A 20,730-nucleotide genomic window follows, 5' to 3' on the forward strand; every position below is an offset into this window, starting at 1 on the left:
ATTTATGTAAGCATACCCATACTGATGAATATTTGAGCTGTGTTGGGTTTTTTGCTATTACAAACAATTTACATTCTTTTCATATATCTATTCACATATATGTATTTATATTCAGAGGATAAGTTCTTAGAAGTAAAACTGTTGTTTACAAAATACATTCATTTCATATTATGATGAATATTACCAAATTATCTTCCAGTGAAGTTGTAACAATTAGGTTTCTACAAAGAGGGGATGGGAATGTTTGTACACTTTCACACCCTGGCCAACATAATCCACTACCAAAATTTTAAACTTTGTCAGTCTCTTGGATGTAAGAAAAAGTATTTCATCTTCATATGCATTATTTTAATTATAAATGAGGTTGAAATTTATTAACGAGGTTTATATGTTTATAAGACTTTTGTATTCCTTTTTTTGTGAATTATATTTTCTTATTCTTGGCCCATTTTTTTCTTTTGAATAATTAAACTTTGAGTGATGTATAAGAACTCTTGGCACATTACAAAAATATGTACTTTGTTACATGGGTGTTTTCATAGATTGTATTAGTGTCCCCAATTCTTCATCCTTTATCCATGCCCTTTATCCTATAACTCTGTAGTTCCTATATATTTCCACATTCCTTAAATTTGAGCAGACTTGATGACTTGCTTTGGCTGATAGTATGTAACAGAAGTTCTGTTGTGCCAATTCTGAGTCTTGGCCCCAAGAAGACTTCTGAGTTTCTGTTGTTTTATTGTAGGGGGGTCATTGCTATAAGAAGGACATGTCCAGGGTATACTACTAGTCCCAGAAGGAGGATGAATATCAAGCGGAACAGGCCGAAACCATCCCGGTTGCCTCAGATGAGATCAGCCTAGATAATCCTAGAATCATCCAACCCACAGACTCTAGAGAGATTAGCTATGATTAGCCCATCACCATGACTCAAGAGCCATAATAAATGATTGTGGTTTTAAGCCTCCCAATCTCAGGGTAGTTTGTTATGTAGCAATAAGAAACTGAAGTCCCTCAATGTTTAGGCTCTCTTTTGTTCTTTTCCTTCCTTCCATTTTCCTTCTTTCTTCCTTCCTCCCTCCCTCCCTACCTCACTCCCTCCCTCCCTCCCTCCCTTTCTCCCTCCCTTCCTTCCTTCCTTCCCTCCTTCCTTTTTTTCCTGTATTCATATGTGGCAAGAGCAGTACCTCTAAACATTCATTTTCCAATTTTTTTTAGCTTACCCTCTGTTTTCATTTTTTATTGGCATTTTTGGTTGGAAATCATATTAAATTTATTCATCAACGTAGATAAAACATTTGGCATCTTTCCATTACAATAAATATTGATCTATATCATCATTTAATTGTAACGTAGTACTTATATTACATGGGTTATTTTCATTTCTTCATACTTAAAAGCCATGCTTTATTGAACATCTTCCCTGTATTTTTCACACTCCTTGTGCAATTATGACTTCAGGACAAATATCTGGAAGTGGAACTGCTGAGTACACACATTTTAAAGCCTTTATATGTATTAAAATTATTCCCAAGAAAATTTGTATGAAGTATACTCACACTAATGATGTATGTTTCCTGCATCCCTTGAACACTTTGACTATTAGCAATGTTTTATTTAATTATCTATGTGATAAATAAGAGATGATAGAAGCGAGTAGTTTAAACTCACTGTGTACAGGCACTTAGGGACTACAAAGAAAGAAGTCATGTCATATGTGATTAACCTTACCCCAAGGAATGTTTGATTCTTTGGACTTGCATGTAATATTTGCAAAATGTTACTATTTTAGGAGTGTTTGTGATCTATATGGTAACAGCACTTTAATGTTGTTATGGACCCCCATTTTATTTGCCAGAAGACACACTTTCCTTACACATCTTATCCCCTGTTCTCCATGTGTGGCAGAATCTTAAATAGAATCCAACTCTACAATTCTAATAGTTTTTCCTAAACTTTAATTAATTTTCTTTTAAATGCCACTCAAGATTTGTTTCCAACACATCCACAACGTGAAAGTTTAAAAACGCATAAAAATGTTAAAAGATCTTGTATTTTCAAGGAAAGGTAAAAGTTATTCCAAAAATGCAATGAGGATGTCATGCTGCTTTAATACTAGGACAGGTTTGCTTTTCCAACGATCAAATTCTCCTTGCTCTTTCCACTCCTATCCCTTGAGGAACAAGAACGTATGCTTTTAAAAATTTCCGAAGTTTCATTTAAGGCCTGATTTTCTTTAAATTTTTCTTACGTTATTAAGAGTAAAAATGTGGATTTTGATTTTATGGTATCATTCTCAACCTGAAGACCACACAAACTAGTAAAGTTAGTGAAGGTTAGTGGATAGCAGATTAATTTGAGGGCTGTGTCCAGTTTAGAATGTATGGTAAAATTACTTGCAACATTATGGGCAGAAGTCTAGCAACGATGTTATAAGAATATTATAAGAATAGAATGAATCAAATTCAGGACTAGCCAGAAAAGGGAGCACTTGCTAGATAATGTGTTTGCATTCTTGATATTCTACCACCGCCTCTTTTATCATGTAGGAACTGATTACTCAGAACTCAAGGTGATCCAGTTACTTCTCATAACAGTGACTGCCTTAGGGATGAATAGTAAATCCAAGCCTAAATTCATGGCAGTTTCTTATGTTGATCCAAATAGAACAAAACATAGCATTCCTATCATGATTGGGTGAAAGAAACCCCCTTTCTCTCCCAGTGAATATGAACACAAAACCATGTTGCCCTAGAACTAGCAGCAGTCATCTTGCTACTTTGAAAGAAGCCCCCCACAGGACAAAGCCAGCAGCTCTAGGAGGAAAGAACATAGAGAAAGGGGGCCTCAGCCTTGCAAAAATGTTAAATTAAATCCGATGTTTTATCTCTGGATGGTTCAGTTATGAGAGCCAATAAAATAGTTATTGTTTATGCTACCTTGAGTAGGATTTTTGTTATTTACAACATGAAGAGTCATATTTATGTAAAACATTCCTTAGAAGGACAGTGAATCAACTTCTTGACATTTGGTGCAACCAAGGAAGTTCATCTGATGTCACAGATGCAGAAAGATTCTAATATATTGTGATACAAAATGACAGTCACTCATTCTAGAGGGAAATGTATTTCCTAATGCTCTTGGTTGATGGGTTATTCATGATCCACTCCACAACACAGTGGGTGAAGCAGATTTTCTAATCTTTGTGTTTGATATTATATTTGCTGAATGGAACATCTTTTATTTTTTACTTTGAGGGTTTCAAAAACATTGCTCGGTATTTGGGTCACAGTTATCCTGTCAAATAAAATACTTCAATGAGCTATGAATGATTTTTAAAAAAAGCTCCCTTAACAACCAAAAAAAAAAAAAAAATTGGAAATATTTTCACCATGCTGATGGCTAGGATAAAGACAAAATATCAGCTAGTATCCAAGTAGGGACCAAATTAAATTCATGCATTTCAGTCTGTTTACACTTCAAACACAAATTAAAATTGTTTATTTAGCTAATGGGCTCAGCCTTGATTACATGTCATTAGTGTCCATTATAATCTCAACTGTGCTTGAATTTCATAAGACTGCTAGAAAAATTACATTCTTATATTTCAGAGCTGGAAACAAAATTAGTGTGGTATTTTGGCTATTAATACCTGTAATCGGGTTAATCATTGCTTGAAGAATCTAAATTTTTTATTTTCTCCAAATAAAACAAAAAATAAAAATAATTCTTCAAATCTATAATCAATTCTTGATTTCTAGTTGGCATCAATATTAGCCAGCTCCACACCAATTGGCTACAGCTCTCTTGAAACATAATTATAATGTTTTCTTCCTGTCTGTACAGTGTTGGCCTTGACTACTATAGGACGCACTTCCTCCAGAGCTCATTTTCTTCTTCATTGTTTGAAGCACTTAAATGAACATTTACACTCATTTATTTCTAGAATCATTTCACAGTTGAACGTCAATAGAACTATATCAACGTTTTACTTATGCCATTTCTTGTAAAATGTGTAACAAGATTTACTTAAAAATGGATAGAAAAGGGGTACTAGAGGATTTACATGGTCAGAAAAGCCACAGGGAGGCCCTACCTAAACAGAATTTAACTTTCTGATCAAGACAGTAAAAGTATTAGACTCACAGGAGAAAAAAAGTTCCTATTCATCAACAGAGACTCATTTTTTCTCTCCCTGGAGAACTCAGAGAGGATTCATATGATTTCCTCTATCCTGTGACACTACCGGAAAATCTAGGTGCACAATTGTTACTGCAAGGTCTGTGGCTTCACAGAAGGTGGTAAGTGTAGGCACCAGAGTCATTTGTACTAGGAGTGGGAGTGGGGAGAGTATCTCCTCTGCTCAGGACCCCTTTCCTACTCTCCTAGTTAATTCTCATTTATTCTTCAGCTCTTAAACTTCATCGAGGATTTGGATAGGCTCCCTTGTAATATGCTCCGCAGCCCTCAGTAATTCCTTTCATAGCATGTATCAGCTTTTAGAATTATACATATTTCATGTCATTCTTCAACTAATGTCTGTCCCCCCAAGCCCCGTTAACTAAGTTATCAGTTCCAAGAGGGCAAAGACCATGTCCACTTGGACCACTGTATGTATATATCTATATATCTTCAGCCTTAATGCTTAATACATAGCAGACATCGAATACATATTTTTGAAAAAATGAATGACACAGAGACAACATCACTGACAGATCTGTCACTTTCTCTGAGATAGAGATGAAAGAAGATTCTTGAATACTTCTCAATCTCAGTCTTGAAGGGCATTCTAGGGAATTGCGGGAGGCTAAACATAAATGCAAATTCTCCCCATGCTTGCTCAGACTATGTAAAAATGAAGTATCAGTGGACAGGGAGATATGAGAGAACAAAACTGGGGTGTATGGATATTTTACAGATGAGAAGCCCAGGATTTCTCCATGCCCACATATACCCTAGAAAACTTTTTTTTTTTTCTTGTGAGGAAGATCAGCCCTGAGTTAACATCCAATGCCAATCCTCCTCTTTTTTTGCTGAGGAAGATTGGCCCTGGGCTAACCTCCGTGCTCATCTTCCTCTACTTTATATGGGACGCCGCCACAACATGGCTTGATAAGCGGTGAGTTGGTGCATGCCCGGGATCCGAACCAGCGAACCCTGGGCTGCCGAAGCAGAACACTCGCACTTAACCACTGCACCACCCGGCCAGCCACCCCTAGAAAACTAATTTTTGATCTGCACTTTAGGTATTATTTTCTGTTAATCAAACTCTTAAATTAACAACGGGGCAAAAGTACTTGTGGCAGAAATAATTTTTTGTGTTCACGGAATCATCCTATCTTCCTACTGGGAACACAGCTAATCTGCATTTTCCAAACCCTGTGCATTTAGGTCAGGACCATGTAATCAAATTCCAACAAATGGTATGTGGACAAGAATGAGCCCCATAAAAATCTTTTTTGCATCATCCCTTCTCCTCAACCAGGGTCAGTTTTACAGGTCATGTATAGCAGCTAACAAGAACACAAACAGAAAGACACTGAGTCCTTGAGTGATTGAAGCAGAGTGCTTCCCATGCTCCTTTGCTCCCCTAAGCCCCCAACATACTTTGCACACCGCCACAAGTAAGAACGTGGACACATGTTGTGTTGTGTTGAGCCACAAGAGTTTGGAGTTGTTACAACAGTTAGCCACTCTGACTAATCAAGTTCTGTACTTTGATATTGCCACCAAAACTGCAGAAATTAGGGGCAAGTGGAGAGAGGTGAGATGGATCTCTTACCAACTGGGAAGATGCTGGGAAGCATCACGGATGTTAGCTCAGGGACAGTCTTCCTCAAGCAAAAAGAGGAAGATTGGCAAAAGAAGTCAGCTCAGGGCCAATCTTCCTCACCAAAAAAAAAAAAAAAAAAATTCTGGCCATGAGGTGTAATCTAGCATAGCTATGCAGAAAGGAGTATTTCTACACAGCTACTCAGTAAGAAAGGGGAATTTATTGAATATCTCTTGTCTTTAGTTTTATCTTTAAAAGGAATGTTACAACTATTCACTTACAGGGTTAAATGGGATGACATACATATAGTTCAAAGCCTAGTAATTCACACAAGCAGGTGGTTACAGTGTGTTGAATTGACATGTAAGTGGAAGATATAGTATCCTTCTCAAGTTATTTATAAGCTAAAAAAACATTACCCAGAGTGGTCTTTTCACTTGTTTTTGTTTTGTAATGTTTCTGAAAAACATAAATAGAAAGAGACCATTTTTATGCACGGACACAAATATACAGTTACAGAAATTTTTCCTTCAGAGTACTTTTATTTTTCTTGCCTTCTCACAAACATATTCTAGCACTGTATGTTTGTTCCTCAGGCAAATGGAACTAAGAATATTGTTCGTTTTATCTTCTGATGAGATGATAGAATTGGATCAGAAGTTATATATATTAATTATGTGGTTAAATGCCTCAAAGTTTATTCTGTATCAGATTGTGACAAGAGGCAAGTATAAAGCAGAATGTTTAGTGGGCATTCAGGATATTTAACCCATTATTTTATAAGAGGTAAAATCTTTTCTTGGAAATTTGATAATATACCAACAAAAACAAAGTATTTAAAACATTCTCTCTTAAGTTAGTGATTCATTTCCTATTTTCCAACTAAAATTTCAAGTGTTAAAACTTGATTTGGATTGTTTGTCTAAGATGTATGTGAAACTCTTCAAATGTTCACTATTACATTTTACAGTGAAATAATCTCAATGTAGTGAATGAGCAAAAACTAGGACTTGGAGTTGCCCAGAGGCAAGAGCCAAAAGACCATACCTTCATTTGAAAGTTTAGTTGATGAATTTGCAAAACCTGTGTGCTTTATGAATATGAGATCCTCGGGAATTTCATTGGCCAACTTTGCTGTGTTTTTCTCCCTTTTTTCATTATGTTGACATTTCTAATGTAAGAGCTTCATTACAGACAAGCAATCTACGGCAATAGACTGGGGAAATGAGACTCAGCAGTAGATATGGAGAAAGAGGAAGAGGGGAACAACAATGAGCACTGAATTGGAATAGGGCTTTGGAGGTCCATCACCGCTGTGTGATGTGCCTGTGTGAAACATTAGAGACTGCCAGAGAAGGCTCTTAAGATTCAAGAGCAAACTAATTTGTTTTGATTTGTTACTCAAGAGCAATAATCTGGCCCTGTGGCTAATGCAAAAAGGAAATGACAAAATTGATAAAATACGCCACTTTTTACTGCATTCTATAGTCTTCTGGTAGTTATGTACAGCAACAGAGAGCAAAAAGGGAAAGCTTTGCCTAACCAACAACTAGAAACATCTATAATAATAACAACCACAATAACTGCCCAAATAAACAAAATGATTTTCCCAATTATTGTTAGTTTTTCTTTCAATTTCTTCATTTCATTCTGCTTTTCAGGGAACCCAGCCTGTGATCAGATATCTAGGAGAGGGTGGCAGACATGGGATTAGGATGGGGTGAGGAAGCTGAAATTTTTCCTCCCCTTCAAGACTGAGCAGGAGAAAATCCATCTACCTTCAGAGAGGGCCCCAAGGTGTCATTTTCTTGATGGATTTGTTGTCATCTAGGATTAGACTCTCTGATTTTGCAGTGTTCCATTGTTGACAGGCCTAGAGCTGATGGATCAGGTTAATAAAGTTTATTAACTTGTATGGGTAATATGACTTACACTTAACCACAGGACTCATGCGACAATCAGGACAAAACTTTCCTGTTATCTGACAATTTAGTGTATTGACTTAGTAAACTGAAGGAAGGCTTGAATATAGACAAGGAGAGGTGAGTACTGCGGCAATCTGACTGATTATTGCTGATCCACACAGATTCTAATTTTCTCGTGACTGTATCCACGTTCACCAGATGCACGGTCTCTCCTCTAGTTATTGATAAATACAAGCTGCTCACTTTTAGCTCTTTGGCCTTTCACAGCTCTACATCAGTGGCTCCAAATGCAGGTTCACAAAAAAGGCACCAGGCTGGCTGCATAAGCATCCATTAAGGATCTGGTTAAAAATACAAATTTGGGGGACCCATCCCAGACCTACTAAATCACAATCTCCAAACATGGAGCACTGGCGTTTTCATCTTTTCATAATCTCCTCAGGACACTTTGATAAGTAGTTCACTTTGGGCCACTCTCTAGGCTAAAACCCGATTGCAAACATATAGTTTTTCACCAGAGAGTACAATACAGTTGGACAGCTTTCCACGTAAATTTAAATCATATACAGATATGTCCTCACTGAGATTGCAACTAGGTCTCTTTACCTTGGTATTGGTGGTAATAAAAGATATTGATAGTTTCTAGACACTCTGATGACTTATTTAAATTTCATTATTTCCCTGTCATATATGGCTGATCATATCACTTATGGATAGATTTTAATAGTTTGACTTCAGAATTCCTTTTCCCAAGTCTATAGTGGGAAAGATTAGTTTCCAATAATGGTACTAACAATGCGTCTGCTATTCTTCCAGTTAAAATGATCATAAGTATACATTTTTCAAGCTTTTAGACTATTAGTGAAGACACTAAAATCCCCCTTTCGTAGAAGAACAGGGCAAACCAATTATGTTAAACTGGACATCATTTCTGAAGATAATAGCCTCTTCTTGAGAGAATACTAATAACGTTCCATCCTCTGTGAGTTTATTTTCTTGTCAATTGAGAATGCCACTCTTGTGAAAATTTCTGGAAACATTAAAGTATAACGTATGTTATGTTTCATATGCCAGGTTTCTATTATGATTCATAATCTACAAAACAGAAGTACAGAAGAAATCAGTAATAAAGTGATTTGGGAACTTTTCTACTTGCTTTAGGATTTAGAAGAAGAAAATTTCTTTTGATTTTACTACTCAGAATTGCAGATGAAAAATTATCAAAAACAATTCATATAATTTAGAAATGGTGCAACAGTTAAGCGACATCTGCTCAATTGTCTGAGTATTCTAGATCAACATTTTCCAAAGTGCATCCCGTGGTACACTCATCCTGCAGGATGCTCTTTCAAAGTGAAAAGTGATCCCATGGTAAAATACACTATGCTACTCTGACTTGGAGATTCATTTTGCACACTAGCAAATTAAAGGATATGAAAAATCCTGCAAAAAAGAAACCTACTTAACTCAGCATTACCTAGATATATTTGATGACAAAATATTTGCATATACTATCAACATCAGAAGCCCAGAGAACACACATCAAGACACACTAATGTTTAGGAGATAAAAATCTGATTGTTAATTATCTTGGATGAATTTGGGGTGGATATATGGAGGAGAAATTCTTAATGGAATGATATGAACAAGATATTATGTCTTTTCCAAAGTGGCCTTTGTATACTGTCCCATGAAAATATTTATAATATCTTTAATGATAGCTTAATGAGGACTTGGTAGCCAATTAAGTCAAAGAATGCACCTATAGATCAAAGATAACAAAGTATTTAAGTATTTTATTCATATCACGAAAATCTATCTCACCGATCATGAAAAATATGGTAAACTTTGCTTTAACCACCAAATACAAACATGGAAATTTAAAGCCTGTATTTAATTAATCAAAACAGTTTGGGTGAATCAGAATAGGCAATGGTAATTGAGATCGTAAAGTCTCTCTAGGAAATCTAACTGAAATACAAATATAAATTCAAGAAAATAAACATAAATAATTTCGGGCAAGTTGAGTTCTTCAGATAATAGTAAGACAATATACAAATATTTATATAGTATATTAATTATAAAATAATAATGCAAATTGTGTAACTGATCTATCTATATATATATAAACATTTTATGAAGTAGTATTCATTTCTATATAAATGGCATATTAAGTTAGGAATAATATAACTTACTGTTTATCTTTTGTTTATTATGAATGTTTATTCAATGAGTTCACAAATGAGAAAACAATCCTTTGATGAGCCACAGGTCCAGATAATTGTTTCTAAAAATACGATCGCTGTAACTATGCCTAGCCTTCTTAGGTATAACAATATTAACTGTTACATTTTATTCTTCTCTTCTAAATAGACTTCACTTTTGAGAGCAGTTTTAGGTTCCTAGAAAAACTGAGCATAAAATACAGATAGTTCCCACATACCCCCTCACCCCACACATGCATAGCCTCCTCCACTATCAATCTACTCCAAAAGAATGGTACATCTGTTACAATTGATAAACCTACTTTGATACATCATTGTCACTCAAAATCCATAGTTTACATTAAGGTTCACTCTTGGTGTACATGCTATGACTTTTGACAAAAGTATAATGACATGAATCCACCATTATAGTGTCACACAGAATAGTTTCACTGCCCTAAAAATCCTCTGTGCTCTGCCTATTCATCTCTCCCTCCTCCCTGACCCCTGGCAACCTCTGATCTTTTTCTGTTTTCATAGTTTTGGCTTTTTCAGAGTGCCCTATAGTTGGAATCATACAGTATATAGCCTGTTAAGATTGGCTTCCTTCACTTAGCAATATGCATTTAAGATTCCTCCATGTCTTTTGATGACTTTATAGCTCATTTCCTTTTAGTGCTAAATAATATTCCATTGTCTGGATAAGCCACCACTTATCCATTCATCTACTGAAGGACATTTTGGTTGCTTAAAGGGTTGCATTTTAACCTTGTTATAATCCTAACAGGCAGAGGAAGTGGAAAAATGGATATGATTAGGTTACTAAGAGCCATCATATTATTTTTTACTTCTTTTGAAACTATCTTCATTTCCACATAAAAATAAGTAATAAAAAGAACAAAGTTCTTGTGAATAGGATCAATTAGACCCTTATATGTAAGTAAGTAATGGATAATATGAAGATATACACACACAAACATCACATCAGAGGCATAATATAAGTAGTAAATTTATACAATGTAATTTTAATCCCCTAAAATTGTAATTGCCACAAGAAAATTTATTCTACTTCATAACCTTGTTTCTGCCTTCCCTTGTTTCTAAATGAGAGGGATGTGTCTCTTTTGTGGTTAAAGAAACACCAGAATGTTTCCTTAATGATTTAATTAAGTGATTAAGGAGTAGTCTTCATCTGACACTTTTTGCATTCTGAGATTTGATCAAAGTCAAATTAGTCTTTGTTTATAGATTATAAATGAAATGATAGAATGAAACAAAAAAGGTTTGAGTCCCTGTAACCTAAATCATAACCTATTGATACGATTTTTAAAGTCACTTAATGAAAAAAATTTTAGACTAAATTTCTCCTTAATAAATAATATGTGTTTACATAAATGATAGTCCTTAGATTTGGAATAGGCATACATTTTTACAGTGTTTCTTTCAGGCAAATTTTTGCATGTTTAAAGTCTAAAGTCCAACCAGTTTGATCTGACTGGTTTTGAGCCTAATTTTGAGAAATATGTTCCAATACACAAATAAAATATAAACTCTTCAAATTATCCTCATTGAAACTGAAAGAATCTGCCAGCAGGAGTATACAAAATAGGTACTTCTGAAAGATCACAACAAGACAGTTTTTCTTTTTTCATTTGACCTTTCATTCCAAACAGCCAACGCATGAACAATCATTGAGATAATATCTTTTTCTAAGGAAATTTTAGTCCTAATAAAATATGTTGAAAGGTTCAGTGGAAGACTTCTTTCGATTTCCTTTGTATCTCTGAAAACAAGAAATGTCGAAAGTAAAGTTTAGGCAAGATAGATATCTTGGGGCCTACTTGCATAATGAGAAGATTTGGATAGAATATCTGAGCCTATTTATTTGAGGAAAGCTTTGTGAAAATAATCGGAGAGTAATTTACTAAAGGAAATTAAAATCCTTTTATAACTTCCTCCTTTATACTCTCTCCCTTAACTATTTCTTCCAGTGAGATGTAGAAGGAGTAGAGCTACTTGGGAAAAAGTCTAATGTTTTACGGAAGATTATTTTTAGTGAGGCATTAATTACACTATATAATAATTATTGTTTTATGAAAAAAAGAAAGAAAAGAAAACACATTAGCAATAGCCATCATCACTTTCTCATGTACACTGGCCTCAATCATTTTCTCTCTTGATTAGCTCTGATGTTTACTCTTACTTTGGCTCTCATCGTAAGTTCATGAAATATCTTTTTCTTTTTCATTTTATTCACATTATGAGGTGATAAAAATTATTTATTTTTACTATAAAATGTATTTATTCTGGGAGACGTGTAGTGTTTACAAGGTCTCTGATTACAATTCCAGATACTTGGGAGAGAGGAGCATGGTCACTGAAATCCACTTGATGAAGAATATAGCAGGAGTCTGGAAGGGGAACAAGATGAGCTGCAGCAAGTGACAGAGGAGCTAGACCAAGAGATAGGAAAACTGAAATACAGAGCCAGGCAGATGGCCAAATCTATGTCATCAAGCTGAAAGGACAAGGAATGGCAAGGAGTTTTCATCTTACATGCCAATACCTATTGATGGCTAGAAGTTGCTTGGACTGGGGTGAGGACTGTGAGGTTACAGCCACGTTCAGGGTGATACAGTATTACAATTGATTAGTTGTCACTCTCATGGATATAAGAGAGAGCTGTGACAAAGGTGCCAAGAGTTTATGATCACTTACCTAAACAAGGAGAGAATATGTGATGGAGACCAAGGAACCTTCAGCTTTCTTTGTGGCTGGGCAGTATTTCTGCCTAAATTAAAATCAGAGAGGGCCTCTAGTTGGTTGCATAGCATCTCTCTGAGAAGCCATGGACACAGTCATTTATTACATTAGCTCACTCTTTGAACTACCTCTTTGCATATTGGAAGTAACTCCTGATCAGGCAATAGTTCCCCACGTACTAATGGGTTGATGAGGTATCAAATGAGGGACACCTTGAATAAAAGCTCTAATTTCTGTGAAAGTAATTTTTCTGAAGTGAGAAATAACAAGTAAAGCTTACTATAGAAACTCCATGCTGTTACCCAAAGGCCCTCTCAACGCCAAGTGCCCAGTTGGTATACTTCCAGTCATTGATCAGTGATAATGGGCTCAGAATGTCAAAACCAGGATAACCAGGGGCTGAAGTCAAATATCTGATGCCCTGAAAGCATGTGGTAATAGAAGGTCTTATTGATAAACAGAAGGACAGAGTTTAGTGGGTCAGCACAGAAGATAAAATACGCCATGTTCAGTGGGGTGCCAGTATTCACTAGGACAGTCTTGCCAACATTTGAGCAGGGTAGTTTGGAGATTAGATCTGGATGGATGATAGTCCAGGAACATGTAAAAGAAGGATGGATGGGCAGCAGCCTCTCAAGTTACCTAAAACCGTGACCAAGGACCAACTGTCATGGGTGATGGTGTATTGTCACCATTAATCTCTGCAAGTGGTCTTCAATGTTTTGAAAATATTGTAATGGACAACTGAAATACTTCCATGCAAACTTTTCCAAGTGGGCTCTTTTATCACCTGCCATCTCAGAGGAGGCCTCCGTAGCTCTTTCTGGTGAACAGAATCACACAGTGTCTAAGAACTTGGGTTGTGAAGTCAGGAAACCCTTGGGTCAAATACTAGTTCCATCAGGTAGTACCTAGACGAACTTTTAACTGGCTAGGTAACCTTTCTAAGCCTGAATTTCCTCATATGCAAAGAGGATAAAGTAAAACACAGCAGCTTAACTATAAAGATTAAACATTATAGTATATGCAAAGTGACTAAGACAATACCTGGCATAGTAAGTGCTCAGTTAAATATTAGGTTTAAAACAAAAAGAATTGCCCTCAGGTGCTCTGAATTTTTAGGTCCTGTAATTATGAACACTGATGTACCCGCTAACCACATGAAGTTGCTTCTGTTGGGTGTAGCCTAGGCAGCAAGACCTGATGTGAGCTGAGCTTTTGGCTCATCACAATCATTCTAGGCCAGATCACACTCTCATGAGGTATCTGACTGTTTTGGAGGTAGCATCTCCAAAATTAAAGGTGGATGTGATGGTAAGAGTTCCCTTTCCTACTGTGGCATCCGGAGCCAGCTTCCAAGAAGTAGACATGAGTTTGAGGGCCACTAGATTCCCAGGTGAATTCCCAGCCTAAATCTTTGCCCCTAACTCTAGGACCAGACTGGGGCAGGGTGAGATAGGGTAAGTAAACGAGGACTTTAGCAGCTAGAAAAGAGCAGCTACCTACAGAAATTAGAAACATTTGTCCTCCTTAAAGTGAATGTTTATTGGGAGAGTCAAGTCTAAGGAAGTTACAGTGATTTGCCATTAAATCATGATGAAGCTTAAAGGGGTCATGCTCACCTTCTCATCACACACATTGCTCATCATTTTGAGGAGATCTAAATAGACTCTGAAAAGTGGTTCATTTCACTGTGTTTCACATCAGTACAGCCAGGAATGAAACCTAAAGCTCCTGGTAGAGCTCTACCTAAGGAAGAGAACACCTCACGGTCAAATGTTACTGCTTCATTTCTTAAACTTTAGCCATTAACTCAAGACAAGCAAAAGATCCAAAATTTGTAGGGGTCAGATTGTCACCACTTCCTCCTCCAAGACTAGTAGGAATCTGAGGTCAAGAAATTCTAGCCTGGGATTCTAGGAGCTGCCGTGCAAGAAGTTGATTTAGGTAAACTGATCAGCAAAATTTAAAAGCCCAGGTCCAATATCCAAATAAATCACCAATCCAAAGAGGCCAGGCAGAGAGCAGGAATTCATGTATGATTTAATGGGTGCAAATGAGAAGAGAGTGAAGGTTCCAAGGCACGATAAAGAAGGATGTTGTTAAAAAGGTTGGGCAGCATGAACAGCAGGTTTCACAAATCATGAAACTCAGTGAGAGTTTCATTCTCAGTACGGCATTACAAAGCCAGGAAATATGTCTTTCATATAAGTGGTCAAGAACTTAGGAATGTGGTATTATTTTATACAATTATGTGAAAAATCCCTTCTAATGAGGGAGTTCAACCGTGTCCATGCTGACTAATCAATCCTACCCATATCAATGCTGACTTTATTTCACATGGGTAAAGGTTAGTGTGAAAGCCAAAACAAGTTTCCCACTTCTGCCAAATGTTTCCCTTTTTCAAAAGGCCTCGGTGTCTCTTTATCATGCATGACAAATTTGAATTGCAGAAAATAATTTCCACTAGCACTACATTAGGAAAAATACAACTAGCAATGAACCAACTGTTGCAAAATGTCACAAAATGTGTGAGAAAACCACATGGTTGGGAACTCAACAACACATCATCATTCTTGATGATGAGCCAATTCATTTTTGTCATTGTAGCATATCAAGCAAGCACGTTTCATGTTATTCCTATCAATTTACAATATGGAATACAGTCATAGTACTCTGTTAAGGGAAAGGAGTAGATAAAATGCCAACTTAGATGGGGATGAGTACTAATCACAAGTGCTGATTTAGCACACAAGAAACTGCTCTACAATTAATTCAAGAACAAAGAGAAGACCTACCCAAAATATTTTACTCCTAGGCCATTAAACTATAATTTGTGATGCTGGTTAAAGCTGCATCACAATGGTTCTACTACTGGATTGACTTAAATAACAAAATCATCCACTCAAGACAGATACAAATTTCCCTATTTCTGTAACGAAAGGGCAACTGAAAGCTCCAAAGCATTCTTCACAGCTAACACTGAGCTCTTAGAGAAGGTTCAAAACAAGGTAAAATATTAGAAGCATTCAAAAGCATTTCATCTTTGAAACATCAGTCTTCAGAACAAAAAGTCATTGAATTCCTGAAATATCATTCAGTAGGAAAATGGACCAGAATTTGAAATACAAATTCAAATACCTTCGGGCCGGCCCCGTGGCTTAGCGGTTAAGTGTGTGTACTCCGATGCTGGCGGCCCGGGTTCGGATCCCGGGCGCGCACCAATCCGGCCACGCTGAGGCCGCGTCCCACATACAGCAACTAGAAGAATGTGCAACTATGACATACAACTATCTACTGGGGCTTTGGGGGAAGAAAAAATAAATAAAAATTATAAAAAAAAAAAAAAATTCAAATACCTTCATGTCTGATCCAATACGCACCACCAGGGGAACAATGCCTAATAAAAAACAGTAGGTATTTTTTGGAGATTGTATATCAAAGGATTTTTTTCATAATTAGAAGTACGTTTCCATATCCAAAAAACTCAGAATGCACACAGTAGACAGGCAATTTCTGACTTAGAAGCTTCCAATTTGGGGGACTTATATGATCAGCTATTTTCAGAAAAAGAGATTGACCATCCATTCCAGTGATACGTAATGTCCATTTAATAGCGGAAGACAAGCAGGCTGGGAAAATACCGGAAGAAGCAAAGCAACAGAGAAATAAATGTGCTGTAAATACACATTTCTCAAACTTCAATGTTTCTTTGAAACACTTGAGGATCATGTTAAAATGCAGATTCTGATTTGGTAGCTCTGAGATTCTACATTTCTAATAAATTTCCAAGTGAGGTTCTACATTTCTAACACATTTCCAAGTGAGGTTGATGCTGCTAGTCTGGGGAACATTCCTTGAATAGCAGTTACAAAGAAATCAAGTAACTCAGCATCATATACAGAGGAGCTTGCTTTTTTAGATTTCTCTCAAGTCCCTCTTCGTCTGAATTGTCTTACGTCAATGGGTTTTAACTTGGCTGCACATTAGAATCACCTGGGAGTTTTAAAAACTCCTGTTGCCCAGGTTGCATCCCAAATCAATTAAGTCAGAATCTTGAGGGGTAGTACCCAGCATTGGTGATTGTTGAAGCTCCCCAAGTGATTCCAATGTGTAGCCAAGAGTGAGAACCACTGGCCTGGATTGCTTTTACTGGTTTAACAAACAAAATGAAGGCCAACTCGTCTTAACTTTGGCTCAGTAACCAAGTACTTGAACAGATGTCATGACTGCTAAAACCATCAGCACAGGAAAATCAAGCAAAACGCTCATCTCTGTTTTGATTATTTTCCACTGGGGTTCTTTAGGCAACTTGGTGACTTTCATACTTTTCAGAATGAGGTCCATAAATGCCCTGTCATCTTGTCTCTCAGGTGGATGCACATTTTGCTGGTCCTATTTCACTACAGTCTTCAGGAAAGAAAAACACAGCTTTCTGAACATAAACTGCCATTAATTGACACATGCACATAGTGACTGATAATCCATAATGAATCCCAACCTCAGCTTCATACTGAATACGGAAACAGCTTCAATCTTCCCATTATTACAGAAAAGCAACACTTTATGTAACATCTATATCTGCAAAGGAAAACAAAATTCTAATAACAGACTCAGCAAAGGAAAACAAGATTAAGCTATAATTATAATACTGATTGCCGATATTTTGATCTGCAAACAATGGAGTACTATGGAAATAAACTTCTGTTATGCTGAAATTCTTGGAACCACTGAACATTATCATAGTAAAAACCCATTATGGATCTGAAACATTTTATATACTAATGCATGTTTCTCTCTTAATGTGCATGATAATTAAAAAGCAAAGATATTCTTGTCCAGTGGTGTCTACAACACAAATCTTTAAATGTTTACATAGCAATGGCAAGTCAAAATTCCATCTTTCGTAATTCCTTTTGGTGCTTATTATACCAAAAAAATTCTCCCATATCCTAAGTATTTGGTCTCATTTCTCTCAAATTAAAATTTCATTCATTTCTTTGTTTCTTCATTCATTATTTCTTTATTCAATTTATTGATTAAAATTTCATTGTATTAGGACCTATGCTATGCTTTGGGTGATGAGCAAGTGATGAGCAAAACCAGACATAGTCCCCGCCTTGTTAGAATTTACAACATAGAGGGGCAGACAGACATCCCTAAAAAAATTACAGTATCAAACAAAATTATAAAACTGCAGCTGTGATAAATGCTTTTAAAAAGAGCAAAGAACACCATGATATGAGACTCTAAAATAAGGAGTTTGACCTATTCTTGTAGGTCAGGGAAGATTTTCCTGAAGAAGCAACACTTGAGCTGCAATCTGAAGGATGGTCAGGTTTTCGTTTTTTTAAACAGCTTTACTGAGGTAAAAGTGATATATGAAGAACTGCACAAAATTGACATGTACAATTTGATGAGTTTGGACAGAGGCAAACACTTATGATACCATCACCACAATCAAGGTAACAGACATATCTAACACCTCCAAGAGTTTCCTTATATCCCTTTGCTTTGTTTTGTTTTTTGGTGAGAGCACTTAACATGAGATCTACCCTCTTAACAAATTTTGAAGTGGTATTTTTGACTATAGGCACCTGTTGTACCAGAGATCTCTAGAACTTATTCATCTAACATAATTGAAACTTTATACCCTTTGAATAACAACTCCCCAGTTCCCCCACCCTTGAGCCTCTGGCAATCATTATTGTATTCACTGTATCCATGAGTTTGACTATTTTAAATGCCTCATATAAGTAAAATCATATAGCGTTTGTCTTTCTGTAACTGGCTTATTTCACTTAGCATAATGTCCTCAAGGTTCATCTATGTTGTCACAAACGAAGAATTTCTTTTTTTAAGGCCCAATAATATTCCATTGTATGTATATACCACCTTTTCTTTATCCATTCATCTGTAAATAGATACTTGGGTTGTTATAACATCTTGGCTATTGTGGCTAGTGCTGCAGTGAACATGGAAGTGCAGCTATCTCTTTGAGATTTTGGTATCAATTCTTTTGGACATACACCCAGAAATGGGATTGCTGCATCACACGGTAGTTCTATTTTTCATTTTTTTAGGAACCTCCATATTGTTTTCCTTAGCTGCTGCAACATTTTTCCTTCTCACCAAGAGTGTAAAAGGGTTCCAATTTCTCCACAACTCAGCCAACACTTTTTATCTTTTCTTTTTTCTTTTTGGTGAGGAAGATTAGCCCTGAGCTAACATCCGATGCCAGTCCTCCTCTTTTTGCTGAGGGAGATTGGCCCTGGGCTAACATCTGTGCCCATCTTCCTCTACTTTATGTGGGATGCCGCCACAGCATGGCTTGACAAGCGGTGTGTCGGTGCGCGCCCAGGATCCGAACCCGTGAACCCCGGGCCGTTGAAACAGAGTGCTCGCACTTAACTGCTATGCCACAGGACCCGCCCCTCTTTTCTTTTTTTAATAATAGCCACCCTAACAGGTGTGAGGTGATATCTTATTGTAGTTTTGATTTGCACTTCCTGAGAATTAATGATGTTGAGCCTTTTCATATATCTGTTGGCCACTTGTATGTCTTTTTCGAGAAATGTCTGTTCAAGTCCTTTGCCCACATTTTAATTGGCTTATTTGGGTTTTTTGGTATTGAGTTGTAGCAATTTCTTATATATTTTAGAAATTAATCTCCTATCAGATATATGGTTAAAAAATATATTCTCCCATTCCAGAGGTTGCTTTTCCATTACGTTGATTGTTTCCTTTACCTACCAAGATTGAATCATGAAGAAACAGAAAATCTGAACAGGCCAATTACTAGTAAGAAGATTGAATCCATAATCAAAAATCAAAAATCAAAATAATCAAGCTGAATCTTTCCCAACAGAGAAAAGCCCAGGATCAGATGGCTTCACTAGTGAATTAGACTAAATATTTAAAGAAGAATTAACACCAACTCTTCTCAAATTCTTCCAAAAAATTGGAGAGGAGGGAAGACCTCCAAACTCATTTTATGAGGCCAGCATTACCCTGATACCAAAACCAGATAAGGATACTACAAGAAAGAAAATTACAGACCAACATCCCTGATGAACATAGATATAAAAATCCTCACAACAATACTAGCAAACCACATTCAACAGCACATTGAAAGGATCATACACCACAGTCAAGGGATTCATTCTTGGGATGCAAGGATAGTGCAACATGTACAAATCAATCCCCACTAACAGAATAGAGGATAAAAATCATTGGATCATCTCAATAGATGCAGAAAAAGCATTTGGCAAAACCAACACACTTTCATGATAAAAATGTTCAACAAACTAGGTATAGAAAGAATATATCTCAATATAATAAAGGCCATATATGACAAGCCCACAGATAACGTCACGTTCAATGGCAAAAAATTGAAAGCTTTTCCTCTAAGATCAGGAACAAGACAAGTATGCCCACTCTCACCACCTCTATTCAACGGAGGCTTGGAAGTCCTAGACAGAGCAATTAGGCAAGACAAACAAATAAAATGAATCCAAATCAGAAAGGAAGAAATAAAATTGTCAGTTTGCAGACAATATGATCCTAAATGTAGAAAATCCTGAAGACTTCACAGTAAAAACTGTTAGAAATAATAAACAAATCCAGTAAAGTTGCAGGATACAAAATCAACACACAACAATGAATCATTTTAATGTACTAACAGTGACCTATCCAAAAAGGAAATTAAGAAAACAACTCTGTTGACAATATCATCAAAAAGAATAAAATACTTAGGAATAAACTTAACCAAGGTGCTGAAAGACTTGTACACTGAAAACTACAAAAACACTTATGAAAGAAATTAAAGGAGACACAAATAAATGGAAAGACATCCTATATTCATGAATTGGAGGAAATAGTAGTTCTACAGTTCAATGCTATCCTTGTCAAAATCCCAAAGGCTTGTTTACAGAAATAGAAACAACAATCCTAAAATTTATCTGGAACCACAAAAGACCCCAAATAGCCAAAGCAATCTTGAGCAAAAAGAAGAAAGCTGGAGATATCACACATCGTGATTTCAAGCTGTATTACAAAACTACAG

This window comes from Ceratotherium simum, chromosome 11, assembly GCF_057802395.1.
Source record: "Ceratotherium simum simum isolate JZ-2026a chromosome 11, ASM5780239v1, whole genome shotgun sequence".
In the NCBI taxonomy this organism is placed as follows: Eukaryota; Metazoa; Chordata; class Mammalia; order Perissodactyla; family Rhinocerotidae; genus Ceratotherium; species Ceratotherium simum.